At 38.6% G+C, this 8893-nt stretch overlaps 1 long non-coding RNA gene across 1 annotated transcript; it reads right to left on the reverse strand.

Annotated features, from left to right (window-relative positions):
• Positions 1 to 6402: 6402 nt before the first annotated feature.
• Positions 6403 to 8686, reverse strand: LOC140860437 (uncharacterized). The gene is made up of 2 exons (XR_012143707.1): positions 8438 to 8686; positions 6403 to 6624 (listed from the first exon to the last, which is right to left on the reverse strand). It is a non-coding gene; the product is annotated as an uncharacterized lncRNA (long non-coding RNA).
• Positions 8687 to 8893: the final 207 nt, after the last annotated feature.

The following is an 8893-nucleotide window of genomic DNA, read 5'->3' on the forward strand; positions in this document are numbered from 1 at the left end:
TCTCAGAGATAAAGGAATGGGAAGCACCTGTATCTATCAAGACATGAGCAGAATGACCAAAAATCGAACAGTTACCTGCTATGACATCGTCAGGTGCTGCCTGAGCCTGATCCTCTGTCAATGCAAAGACTCGTGCTTGCTGTCTCGGAGGCTGATTTGCACTAGAGCTACCTCCCTGTCTGTTCTGCTGTTGCTGGGGTTGGAAAGAGTGCACTGCAGACGACTGCCTCTCCGACTGAGCTGCAGGTCTAGACGAACTCCCACTCTGAGCTCTATCTCTATTACGTTGAGGGCACACTTTAGAGAAGTGTCCCGGTTGCTGACATGTGTTACAATTGCCGAAGACTCCCACACACTGATCCGGTGAGTGTCTTCCTCCACACTTGCTGCAGTACAAGGATGATGACCCAGAACTCGGTCCTGAACCGAATTGCTTCGAACCACTGGAACTGGACGAACTGTTCCCCTGTCTCTTGAACTGTTTACCTCTTGCCTTGTACTGGTCCTTTCTGTTTCCCCCACTGTTTCCACCTTCATACCTCTGCTGCTGGTTCTGATGTTGAGGTGGCTGATTCTGGTACTGAGATGGTTGGTTCTGATACTGCCTCTGCTGCTGAGGTGCCCCCTGATTACCTCTTTGCCTCCACAAGCCTGCTTCTGCTCCCTTTGCGTAATTCATGGCATCCGCAAAGTTGCTAGGCCTGTTGGTGTTAACCAACGTGAAGACATCGGGGTTCAACCCGTTGATGAACTGATCTGCCTTAGCTTCTTCATCTCTGGCAATTAGCGGTGCAAAACGCAACAGACTATCGAACTTAGCCACGTACTCTTCAATGTTCAGATTCCCTTGTCTCAGATTTGCAAACTCTGCTCCCTTATCCTTACGATACGAGATAGGGAAAAACCGCTTATAAAACTCAGATTTAAAAAGAGTCCAAGTAACCTCTGTACCTCTACTCTCAAATGCTTTCTTTGTCATGATCCACCAGCTCTTAGCACCACCACGCAGCTGATGAATTACTAACCTGATTCGGCGGTCATCTGTGTAGTCAATGGAATCAAACAACTGATCCATATCATCCAACCAACTCTCACAGTCAACTGGATTTTTTGAACCCATCAACAATGGCGGATTGAACGACTGAAACCTCTTCAGCAAGGTTTCCATAGGAGTTGCTGAAGCATCCAACTGATCAACCTCAGTGCTAGCTTGTTCAGTCGCAGGGATAACTGGTGGTGTGTTTCTGTTTATCACTTGACGAGGACCCATCTGATAATCAAAGGTTAGCACACGAGATATCTCAATCGCTACCATCAGTGCCCTTACAACCGCTTGGAATACCGAATACCAGTCGAGAACAGAAACAGTTATATCTCAAGTAGATCATGCTTTATTAATTTAAATCACACAACCATGTAATTCAATTAATGCTCAAACAATAAAGCATGCTCGCATGGAATTAAGTACACAATTAAATAATTCAACACATGCGAGGAGTCATTACACACAGACTCGATCTACCCCGCTCACTCTAGTTCGACCAAGAATCTTAAAGCTCTGATACCACTTAATGTGAGACCTCGATTCTAAACCACTAATCTCGGATTAAACAACAAGTAAGCGAACAAGAATCAAAGAGTAAAACAATTCAAAAGTTTTTTTTTTTTTTTTTTTAAACGCCGCGCGCCCGCGCGAGGAGCCAAGCTCGCGCGTGCGCGGGCTTCAACACCCGAGACCAACTAAAGGCTCGCGCGCGCGCGGGCAAACCATTCAGAGGCCCAACGGAGGCCTCGCGCGCGCGCGAGGAACGCCTCGCCCACGCGCGGAAGGCCTGGGCAGAAATGCTCAGGCTGCAGAAAAAAAAAGAAAGGATTCCGCGCTTGGTCCAACATGCCTTCAAATACATATGCAATAACAGAGTGTAGGGAAACATGCCATAACAAGTCATGCTTTCAGAAGGCATAAAAACAACCAGAAGTCTAAATCGATACAACAACAACATACTTCGATTTTAGATTACAATCCGATTACAAACTAATTCGAATAACAAAACATATCAAGTTCGAGTTCTAACATGCTTCAATCTTAAACTAGATAAACATGCTAATTCGACTTCTAAACCGAGTCTCACTTCTACTACTTGCCCTCGAAGCTAACCATGCCTCTTCTGACTTGTTCCTGCCCCACCTGTTTCCAAGTACACATACAAAAAAAGCAACAGCCGGAAAACCGGTGAGAATGACATTCCCAGTAAAAGTAACATATCATGAAATAAAATAGGAAACATGCTTTCAATACAATAACGCAATCAATAACAACGTAATGAAATGCATGTCTTTAAACCGGGATATCAAATCTGATAACGAGGGATTACTGTTGTGCTTTTGGGATCCCGAGGATAAGATCACGTAACAACTCACCGACTCTCCCAATCGAGGTGGTGCCACGTATCTCACTCCTCTAGACTTTGAGCAACTATAATGAGTATGCTAGCACCAGACGAAACGACTACAACCTGGGCCACTCAATCATAGTTCCCAAACGTCTAAACAAAAAGGGCGGTTCTGCCCGCTGAAAGCAAGATTGGCTCAAGATGAATGCACAACATAAATATAACACAAAAGCCATTTAACAAAAGCCAATATAATCAAACAAGACACAAGTTTTTCATGCTAGAACAAGTGTAGATGCAAGTATGTGATTTCAAAAGGGAAAACTCGAGATCCACCGTCCCGAGTATGCTATCCCGCTACGATGACTGCTTTTACCTTTCAATGCAGTAGCTCCAACTCTGGATAAGCTACAAAAGAGATTGTATAAACAACTACACAATCTAACAACAACAAGGCAACGGTTCAAGGAAAACTCTTTATACCGTTCTTCGTTCAAATCTCTGAAATGATCAAACAGCTGCTAACTCAGGGCTCGACAACTCCAAACGAATCTGTTCAGATACAAGAGATGATTGATCAATAACCATGCTCAACTCACAAGCCAAGTTCATAACTCAAAACGGTTCGAAATCCCCAAAATCAAACCGACGGCATAATGGCTATAACTGAACAAACCAGCAACGCAGACAGCAGTTCAATACCGATAACAACTCAATCCAATGCTAATACAACAACAACAAGACAAACCCAACAAATCTCAAAAGCTAAATTTTCGAAAATGGCTTCCAAAAATCATAACAAATCCGAACGTCGCTCTATTTCAAAACTGACAGATAATAAACGATCAGAACTCTGTAGAGAACAACATACTCGAATCTAGAACGATTCTAACAACATCCAAAAACTAGAATGTATCCGATCGTAGAAGAACTTACAATATAACAGAGCTCTCACTGCAGTGATCGATAATCTGCCTTCAGAATTAATTTCTAACGGACGGATCGATCGGAAACCGAGATTGGAAGAGCTTGGAAACGTTTTCCCCAAGCTTCAATGGAGTTCACGGTTGAGAGGAAGAGGAGGAGCTCCTTTGAAAGTCAAAATAAGTGTAGATAATATATTAAAATCAATATTTGCGTTTTAGTCCCTGAAATTTCCAAAATTTGCAAAAAGGACCCTGATCAAAATCAAGTCGGCTCGTGAACTCTGTAATCTCTGATTAACTCAAATAAATTCAATTAAGATAAAAACGGGGCGTTACAATTCTTGACCGAGAAAATTACAAAATAATAGACACAGAATGAAATAGATAAACTGTAAAGAGAGTATGATGCGAAATAAGAAGTTTTGAGTTAGATGATTGAAGTGAGAATTACTGCAGATAATCATTCAGTCTATCAGATTTGATATTTAGATTGAATGCGATTTCGTGGACGAAATCATTCTTTAGAGGGGAGAAATTGTAAGGCCCTGAAAGATTAAGTTTGTAATTACGGAATTTGAGATTTAAATTCCAAATTTGGAAAAAATATTAATTGGAGTATTTATGAAAATTAGAGATTTAATTTCCGAGCTGGAAATATTTAATTTGAGAACTTACGGATTTTGAGATTTAAAGTCCGGGATTCTTAAATTAAAATATGGAAATATTTGAATTGAATATTTATAAAATTTAAGAATTAAATTTCGAGTTCCAAAAATTAAATAGGATTTAATTCGACAGTGAAATCCGAATAGGGACCAATTTGCAAATATAGAGAAGTTCAAGGATTAAAATGCGATAAGGTCCGAAAGTATTTATTTTAATTCAAGAATATTTAATTTGAGAATATTTAGAGTTTAGAATTAAATTCTAATATTCTTAATTTATTTTAGGTTGAAATCGAATTAAATCGCTTGACCGGTTACTGATTTGCAATTATGCACAAGTTTAGGGGCCAAAGTGAAATTTTCCTTGCAAGTGGGAAATCACACGTTTGAGTTTTATATAATTAGGTAGAATGGATGAATTATATCAGATTTACAACAGCCAAAATCTAGAGATCAGATTTTTGAAGCTAAACTTCATCTTCCAACTCCGATATCTCATGCTCCGGTTGTCCGATTTCAATTCCGAATATAGTGTTGCAATCATTTCAAGAAGAACTAAAATTATATGCAAGATTTCTTATGATTCAGCATGTTTGGAGATGTTATAATTGGAGAAATCATAATTGATTATGATTATGTGTTCTTGAGCTTCTATATAGTGTTATATCGAAATCGGTTCGGAGATTGGATGCCGTTTACAATTGTTATGATTTTTCAGCATTAATTCAAACCCTTGCACATCTGATAGACCAAAATTTTGGATGTATTCTTGCTGGTTTTAGATGATATATGCTGATATGAGTTTGATATTGTTCGGTTTCCGATTTTATACCGTTATGTCGTCGGTTCACGACTTTGATCATGTTTGAGTTTATAGTGTTTGAGATGAGGTAGAGAGGAGTTGATTGCTGATATATGTATCATATTTACACTTCATTTCAGTTTGTATTTGAATGTTTCGAGCTCGAGAATCTAAATTTTGAATCGGCCAAGAATTGAGCAAAGTTTGCAACTAGTTTTGCCTTGAAGTTTGAGATGTGATTGAGCAGATTTTTATGTGAGTTCTTAGCTAATATAAAATAGTTTGATATGCTATATTTCAGCTTTGTAAAGAAGCAATTCGGACTCGAGACTTTTGCTTTTGGAAATGGGATCAAATAGCTCAAGGTTGGAGTCATTTCACTTGAAGATTGATTAGAGAACTTGAGCTAAATTGTGATTTGAGGTTGTTGAGTTGATTGTCCAGATTTGGAGCATTGCAAACACGATTGGCAGGTAAAAGATGACATCAAGAGTCAGGGATTTTGATACTCGAGAATAATGATTCTTGAGTTAACCCGATAAATCACATACTTGATGATTATTGTTCTTTATTCTTGATTTAGAATTTGATGTTGTCGATCCATCTCAGGTAGTGGATCTTTATTTGAGTTATATATGATATGAAGAAAATTGAATTGATTCTAGTGCAAAGGTCAGATGGACCTTATTTTTGAGTCAAATGTGACTACGATAGATGGATATCCATGTCAAGATCGTATACGAATCTTGATGGCAGTGATTTATTATGAATCAATTCCTTTGCGCGCTATATAAATCTATTGATTTGATGTATTGATTTGAAGCTTTAATTTGAAGTATTTAGAGTTGAATTGATATGAATTTGATATGTATATGTCTTTTATACTGGGAATTATATTTTCATCGGAGTTTATCCGGCTGTTGTCTTGTTTTGTATGTGTGCATGACAATAAGTGGGGCAGGAGCTAGGCAGAAACGACATTGATAGCTCGAGAGAGAGACTTAGCACGTGGTGTCTCGGGTTTGTAGCAGAAACGTAGAGTTTAGATCTTGTAAAATATGCTCGAAGGCTTATGACTTGATTTAGAGAAGAACACTTGTTACTTCTTGCATTTTGTAGCTATTTTGATGTACTTTAAGTTACTTGTTAAATGTAACAATTGATTGAAAGTATGATAAGAACTTCTTCTATAGATCAATGCATGTTTTAAACTTGATAAACCATGAATTGAAAAGAGTTGAAGGATCAAGTTTGCTGTAGAAGAACAGGGCATGTTTCTGCCCAGGCAGCGCTCAAGCCGCTGATTTTGGCAGACCGAGCGCAGCCCCGAATCTGGCCTACTGTTTTGAGATAAAACAGGGGAGCTCGGTCGGCGGTTTTTGACCAACCGAGCGCACCCCTTGTTGAAAAAAAAAATATGGTTCTATTTATGTTTGATCCTTTATTAATTAATCATGTGTAGTGATTAATAGCCCAATTTTTAATTAGCAACCCGAGGCCCCACAATCTCTCTATACATAATCAAACCCGCCTATCACAGACAGCAACTAAAAATACGACCAACAGTACAAAAAAAAACTGGACCGAGTAAGGAACGAGAACTAGAGAAAAAGATCTGACAATTTAGTCATCCAAAATAAATAACACTTTGATGTTTACATGCCCAAAGACGATCAATAAATCCTTGCATTTGCATTTGTCGAAACAACAAAATAAATAGCTATAAAGTGTTTAAAATAAACTTCTACGGAAGACTAGCATAGGTCGGAGGGATATGCCGTGCCCGCATCGCAGTCCACTCGATAGACTTGCCTCTCGATCTCAATGATAACTTATACCTGCACCAAGTAGAGGTAGTGAGCCTAGGGGCCCAACAAGAATATGGGGAAAATAACGAGTACTACATAAATACATGCACATGCAGATTAAAAATAGCTTGATAATAAAATATTTCGTGCCCTTAATTTGAATAAATGATCTCTAAAGGAAAAAAGTGAACATAAATGAAACATATGCATGGCTAAGTCTAATATAATAACTGTAACTTAATAAACTGTACTGAAACATAGTCATAAATATTTGTACTTAGATCCTTGAATTGTAACTCTGTGATTTCGATCATGATCATGGCTGCAGTGCACTATGCCGCAAGGAGGTCAGGTATTTCCCAACCCATCTTGCCCATACTTGGTAAGGGAGGCCAAGATTTCTCTCAACCCCACACATACACGTAAATATTTTGTAAGGTAGGCCAAAACTTCTCTCAGCCTCACGCATACACGTCAGGTGGTAAGGTAGGACAGAACGTCTCCCAACCCCACACATACACGTAAATTTCTATAGTCACAATCATCTCACTTCGTTCGTAAAAAGTAATTTTCCTTTCATTCTTGAATATGGGACTTAGCATGCATATGTAGATAATATGTACTCGTAAATATTTACTCAATAATCATGCAAGAGACTCAAATATGAATGACCGGGATGGTGATTTATGGAGCAAACTAAAGAAAGTAAATCTAAACCATAACTTGCGCTTAGGATAATTCGAGTGGTTCGCCCGTAAAACTTATAACTTACTCGATTCTAATTCAAAAAGGATTCCGCTTGAAACCATGACACCGTGACACTTAGAACTAAATAAAGAAGTCATCCTCGGGGTATTATTCCTAACTAATCATTTTATGAAAATTTATATCCGGACAGCAACTTCATTAAACTCAAAAATTCTGCACCTATCCAAATCATTAGCCTAAAATTCCACCTAAACTTAATCGAATTCATTTCCGCTTGAACCGAAATATTCCTTACATCCTAGACTAATTCCAGACCCGAGCCCTTAACCAAATCATGATTTTTACCCTGTTTCAACCATTCATTTCCGGACAGCCCAACGTTTGACAAAAATTCTGCTCAAGCCTTAGTTTTTACCCTCAACCAAAACCTTAGCTATACGACTCCCGAGTTCCAAGCCATTAACCTAGGAATAAGACCAACACTTAGGCTCATCTCCAACACCTAAAACTCGCCTATAACCTGCTTGAACTTAGCTCAAAAGGGCAGCCTCTAACCACCTAAAAACCGAACCCCTACTTCTTCAAGTTCGAATGATCCTCAACTCCATTCCACAAGCTAACTTCAATTCATCCTATGCACTACCATGTGAGCTACATTCTCATCCATGGTAGCCCCTATCCACCATCCAAGCAACACAAATAACAACACATAAATTTCAAATCAAGCAATACAAGAACTTTTCTGAAAATTTTTCGATAACATGGCATCAATGAAGAACACAATTTTAAAGCTATAACACATTCAATCCTCAAAAAAATCACAATGTGAACATTTCTCAAACAGCTTCAATGCAACAATCCATATGGCCGAAAACCTTCAAGAAAACAGGGCACGACACTGATCATTTTTTGAAACACAAGGATATGCATGACACCATGTAAAATTCATACTCATTTCAATCTTCATCAAGGAATCATAATATCATAAATCCTCAAGCGTGAATGCGGCAAAAATCTGAGTAAATTTTTCGAAACAGGGCAATAAAAATCTTCTTTGAAAATATGATATGCTAACACCCAATACAACACAAGGCATATTAATCTATTGGATGGCCAAAGAATCCCATAAACTTGCCTTAAGCTAAGAGAAATCAGAAATGGGGCTCGAAAATTGGAGATCGAGCTGAAGACGATGGTGGAATCTGAGGAGCTCGCCTGGAGGAGTGTTTTCGCCGGAAGAAATAGAGCTGGCGGCGGCCGAAGGCTGGAAATGGAAGAGTAGAAGTGCCGATCGCTTTGTTGAGGAAACAAAAATGGAGAGGAGAAGGGGAGAATCTCATCGACTAAGTGATTGGAGAAGGGGATAAGAGAGTGGGTCGATGCAATTGGGCTTGGTTAATCCCTTTTGGGCCTGGTAAACACCTATATGTGTAAGAAACATAATAAATAAAATATAATATGTAGTGTTTTTAATAGTGTTAGGTCCAAATTTCACAAATACACAATTTTGAAAATTTAAGAGTTAAATACTTAAAATTCTATTTACTGGGTTTGAAAATGCTAATTTTCAATACTTAAATGTTTTAATGTC

This window comes from Henckelia pumila, chromosome 1 (genome assembly GCF_033568475.1).
Source record: "Henckelia pumila isolate YLH828 chromosome 1, ASM3356847v2, whole genome shotgun sequence".
NCBI classification, from domain to species: domain Eukaryota; kingdom Viridiplantae; phylum Streptophyta; class Magnoliopsida; order Lamiales; family Gesneriaceae; genus Henckelia; species Henckelia pumila.